Below are 5447 nucleotides of genomic sequence, written 5' to 3'. Positions count from 1 at the left end.
TTGGTTTTCCATCTCCTTATTTCTAACACCAACTGGAGTTTTTGTGTATACATATATTTGGGATTCAGTACCTGGAAGGCGAGGAGAACTCTGTCATCTGAGCAGGGCTTCTGGTTGTCTCTATGGTGTGGTATGATTTTCATTATTTTCCCAGAACCGTCCTTCTGTGGTTTCCAATGAAAAGGTTGATGATTCTGGGAGCGTAAAGGTCAGCCTGGCTTGCATACTAAGCAGCACGAGGCCAGACATGCATTTGGTTCCTGTAATCTGAGACAACAGTGGGAGGTAGTTGCAAGAGCACTGGCCTGGGAGTCCAGAGACCTGGGCTCATGTCTTGACTCTGACACTAATGAGACCCTATATATTATGACCCTGAGGAAGCCACTTGCTCACTTTTGGGCTCGACTTCCCTATCTGAGAGACAGCAAGGTTGACTTTGTGATTCAAGGGGCACTTTCCTGATCTGACATTCCTTGTCACGTGTTTACCTTTACTGTCTTCCTCAAAGGCTGAAGGACTGCCAAAGACTCAGGGCCTTAGCCAGGGGGAATGACTTAGACCTGGTCCTACATGCATTCTATGACGTTTGCATCACTGGATCCCACCAGGCCAGCAGCTGCTGCAATTGTTCTGGGCCCATATTACAAGGGTGACAGCAGGGTACCCTGTTCAAATTAGAACAGAAATAGTGAAAACTTCATATTAAAGTAAGCATGACACGCTTTCTAGAAAGCATAGATGATGCCTTCCCCTCATCCTGAGCATTCTCTTCAACCCTGGTTTTCTAGCTGTCTCTCATTTTGTGAAAACGTTCATACTCTCAATAATAGGCAGTTCTGTCACAAAGATCAAAGGCATGCAAACGACTGAGTTGATTGGTTTCTGTTCTTATGTGTCTCTCCAAACGGAATGAATAGCAGTACTTAATGAAAACACTGTCCTGCAATTCAGGCTTTAATATTATAAACAGGCTGGGTGTGTTATATGCATCACTCTCAATAGTCATTTATTTTCCCCACAAAACACTGAGTTTTATTTTTCTAGCCTAACAAAACATGGGGCTCAAGGAGTTAAAAAAAAAAAAAAAAAAGGAGGTGCCAGGGTGCTGTGTATGCTAAATGAATATGTGCTAAGAAGGTAGGATAAGCACTGGAATGGGGTTCATAGTAGACCCAACCCTGTGAACAGGCAGCCCGATGACTGGCCCTCTCCTGATGAAGGATTCCCAGTATTTCACTAGCAGTGAAATTCCCTTTTTTTGAGATGGTGTCTCACTCTGTCACCCTGGCCAGAGTGCAGTGGTGTGTTCTCGGCTCACTGCGGCCTCCACCTCCCGGTTCAAGCGATTATCATGCCTCAACATCCCAAGTAGCTGGGATTACAGACATGCACCACCATCCCTGGCTACTTTTTAGATTTTTAGTAGAGACGGGGTTTGGCCATGTTGGCCAGGCGGGTGTCGAACTTGTGACTGCAGGTGATCCACCCACATCAGCCTCCCAAAGTGCTGGAATTACAGGCGTGGGCCACTGTGCCCAGCCGAAATTCCCACTTTTCACTGACAACAAATGGAAGAGTCAGTTCATGCAGGGCTTTTAAAGCTACAATAAGCCAAGGCCTCGCAACCATAGGCAGTGGGCCAGACTGCTCCTGGAACAGTTATCTCACTTCTTTGGGCCTCAGCTTCCACTCTTAGAAAATATCCTGGGCTGGGTATGGTGGCTCACACCTGTAGTTCCAACACTTTGGGAGGCCAAGGCAGGTGGATCACTGGAGCACAGAAGTTTGAGACCAGCCTGGGCAACATAGCAAAACCCCGTGTCTACAAAAAAAAATTATAAAAAATTAGCTGGGCATGGTGGCATGCAACTGTGGTCCCAAGCTACTTGGGAGGCTGAGATTGGAGGATCCGTTGAGCCTGCGAAATTGAGGGTGTAGTGAGCCATGACCATACTACTGCATTCCAGCCTGGGTGACAGCGTGAGACTCTGTCTCAAAAAAGAAAAAAAAAAAAGAAGAAGAAGAAAGTAGCCTGACCAGGTACCTCCAAAAAGCTGATTTAGGGATATAGTAAAGAGGAATCCAATCTCAAACGAGTGCTTTTAAGGAGAAGAGAGCATAGGTTTGGAGAGCGCATTGCCCTGTGGGATTTAATTAGGGCTCTTTGAGTTCATCAGAACCTCAATTTTCTCATCCATGAAAATGAGGTTAATGATGGCTACCTCAGTGGGCTGTCATGCGAGTTAACTAAAATAATCTATTGAGAACACTTAGTCTAGTTCTTGAAAAAGCAGACCTTCAGAAAATGCTTGGTTTTTTTCCACCTCTTTTGACTCAATATCTTTGATTTGATATCTTTGTTGTGTCTTCACAGTAGCAACACACATATACTTAATGACAGGCAACTGACTATGGGCCTAATTTTGCCCTAGGCTGGCTTTGCCACATCCTATTTTTTTATCTGCAGTCTTTTCTTACCCTCCCTCCACGTCTCTCCAGTACTCTCCCGGCTCATGTCCCATGGAGGAGGAAAGCCTCTGATCCACTGTGTCACATTGAGGGATGGGACATACACACGTGTCCCCTTCCAAGATATATCAACAAGAAAAGAGTAGATGGCATTGCTTAACCTTAATGAATGGTCCTTCCCATGAGATACTAGGAAACACAAAAAATAGGGCAGTGGAGGAGATGCTTGGAGAGCTGAGGTAGAGAATGGAGGAGAGCTGAGGTAGAGAATGGAAGAGAGCTATAGGTAAATAAAGTGGAGAGCTTACAGGGCAAGCCCTACTTTAAACTCTTGACACTAATTTTAAGCTCCATTCGCTTCAAAAGTTAATGGTTGATCTGGCCGGAGGGGTTTTCATTTGAGCAGCTGGTCAAACCACAGCAGTTGGGATTAAAAAACAAGGTCAAGTTTGCATTCATCCTGCATGAGCCTTAGCTGAGCAAGCCCAGTCGGCTGAGCCCTGGGCTGTCAGCACTAGTTCACAGTGGCAGAGTAGAAAAAGCACCAAGTGGGATGCCAAGAAAACAATGTTTGAGTCCCAGTTCTGCCTCTGGCTCACTGTGTGACCCTGGGTGAGTCACTTGACTCAAGTCACTTGACTCAACTAAATCTCTGGGACTTAGTTGCCGACTTCGGTAAAATGAGGGGCTGCATTAGATGACCAGGAAAACCCCTCCCAGCAGGAACCTTATGTGATCTGAGCTATGCTAGCTAATGAGAAGGCTGGGAGGGACACCACTCTCTTCTGGCTGTTGTGTCAGCAAAAGCACACTACCAAAGATGACCCTCCTGTTAGTCGTTGAGTCACAAAAGCAGAAGAAGGACTTAAATGAAGAGCAAACTTTCTCAGATCACAGGGATAAGATAGAAAGTTGAAAATAAGACTTCTGGGCCTCTACTGACTTGGATGGTAAAGTCAAGGCTGAAAGATTGGGAAAAAGTCATGTCAAGAACTTACCTCCATGGCCAGGCACAGTAGTTCACGCCTGTAATTCCAGCAATTTGGGAGGCCGAGGTGGATGGATCACCTGAGGTCAAGAGTTCGAGACCAGCCTGGTCAACATGGTGAAACCCCGTCTCTACTAAAAACACAAAAATTAGCTGGGCATGGTTGTGTGTGCCTATAATCCCAGCTACTTGGGAAACTGAGGCAGGAGAATTGCTTGGACCTGGGAAGCAGAGACTGCAGTGAGCCGAGAACATGCCACTGCACTCCAGCCTGGGCAACAGAGCAATACTTCATCTCAAAACAAAAATGAAGAACTGACCTCCAGCTAACACAAAAGCCTGAGGTAGGTTTCAATAATGGTAATGATAAAAACAAAAATGGCCTTGCCTGACCCACAGTTTCCCATTTATTTTTATACTCTGGGATCTCAGCAAGAGAGGAACACACCCATTGCCTGACTGGTCTCTGTGGGAGTCCTAGTTTCGAATACTAAAATACAAGAGTTAAAAATTATATCTTAGGTCAACCTGAAGAATTTGAAGGAAGCAGGTTTCAAGGCCAAAGTTGCTCCCAGGAAAAGGATTTATTTGTCACTCAAATGGGCTTGAAGGAAATGCCTTATAAGCATAATCCAGGAAAAGAGAAATTACTTTAGAGAAGCCATACTTGTCATAGACTAAATGAAAATTAATTTTTAATAAGAGAGAGCCAGACCAGAGGCTCCTAAAGCCTTTAACTGGGCTTTATAGTAAAACCTGAGAAAGGACTTGCTTTTTTAATACATATTTTCAAGATCCGCATTTCACAAAATGACATAAAAATGCAGAAAGCTACAGCATTAGAGCAGCAGAGGAAAATGAACTTAGCAAAAAGCACTTTGAACATTTATCTTCTTTACTGAAGAAAGTTGCCTTAATGGGTATCATCATGTGGGAGATTTAGTTGAAGCAGAAGATGATATTCAAATCCCCAATGAGAAGAGAAAAAATGCAGTTGGTAGCACTCAATAAAGGGTTAGAAATGCAACAGGCATGGGGAGAGGGGTGTACGTGTTGTCGAGGGTGTCAGTTTCAAAGAGATCTGCACAGTGATCAGGATGGCTGGCTGTAGTGGTGTCTCCTGTAGGTTGATCTCAGGATGGTTGGCAAATAATGCCAATAATAGCTCCCATACTGAACACTGAACATGTGCTGTATGTCAGATACTGTACTAAACACTTCGCATGCACTATCTCAATTAGCATTGCCAGCAACCCAGTGAGATAATTACTTCTGTTGTACTTACTTTGCAAATGAGTAAACTGGAGTTCCATATTACAGTCACACAGCTAGGAATTATAGAGGTGGGACTTGAACCCAGATCTATCTAAGTTGTGAGCCAACAATAACTCTAATGTCTCCCTGATCATCATCCAGCTCCAGGGTGTGTGAGTTTGACTGGAGAATATGAGACGTACTGTTCCAAAATACAATGTCAAGAGACTTAGATAATCCTTATCCCAGGCAGGAGAGCTGGACAGAGAGGGATCTTATGTGTGTGTGTGTTTGTGTGTGTGTGTGTGAGCACACATGGACACATGCTGTCATGCACATGCTCTGAGAGCAGTGAAGAAGACAGAGAGCCCAAATCCTGAATTTTAGTAAAGAAGGAAGCAGAGATGAAGACACTGCTGACTGGACGACTCAATACACACACAACCTTGAGATGTCACCCACATGATCTGACACTGTTATCTTTGGGAAATGTCACAAGCAACTTTGTCTACTCCACTAAACAACAGCCTTCTGAAAGTCTAGGACCTTGGCTTCTTCATTTTTAAAAATTCCTCATAATGCTCCGTAACAATCACATTCAGTCTAGGGCTTCACAGTTTACCCAATATTTTCACAGACACTGACTGGATCTTTACAGTAATTCTGCAAGGCTGCTGTTAGTGTCCTCACTTTATGTATGAGGAAGTGGAGTCCCTCAGGGCTGAAGAAACATGGC

At 44.4% G+C, this 5447-nt stretch overlaps 1 protein-coding gene across 2 annotated transcripts in view; it reads right to left on the bottom strand.

Moving 5' to 3' along the window:
* HS6ST2 (heparan sulfate 6-O-sulfotransferase 2) overlaps positions 1–221 on the bottom strand; it is a 375611-nt gene extending 375390 nt beyond the window's left edge. Inside the window, exon 1 of one of the 2 annotated variants that reach the window (XM_023198907.1) lies at positions 72–221. The gene's annotated coding sequence lies outside the window, so the exon portion shown is untranslated. The remainder of the gene's footprint in view (positions 1–71) is intronic. The other variant, XM_023198906.2, reaches the window with a different exon arrangement.
* Positions 222–5447: the final 5226 nt, after the last annotated feature.

Source organism: Piliocolobus tephrosceles, chromosome 12 (genome assembly GCF_002776525.5).
Source record: "Piliocolobus tephrosceles isolate RC106 chromosome 12, ASM277652v3, whole genome shotgun sequence".
Lineage (NCBI taxonomy): Eukaryota > Metazoa > Chordata > Mammalia > Primates > Cercopithecidae > Piliocolobus > Piliocolobus tephrosceles.
This window is presented reverse-complemented; position numbering and strand designations above follow the sequence as displayed.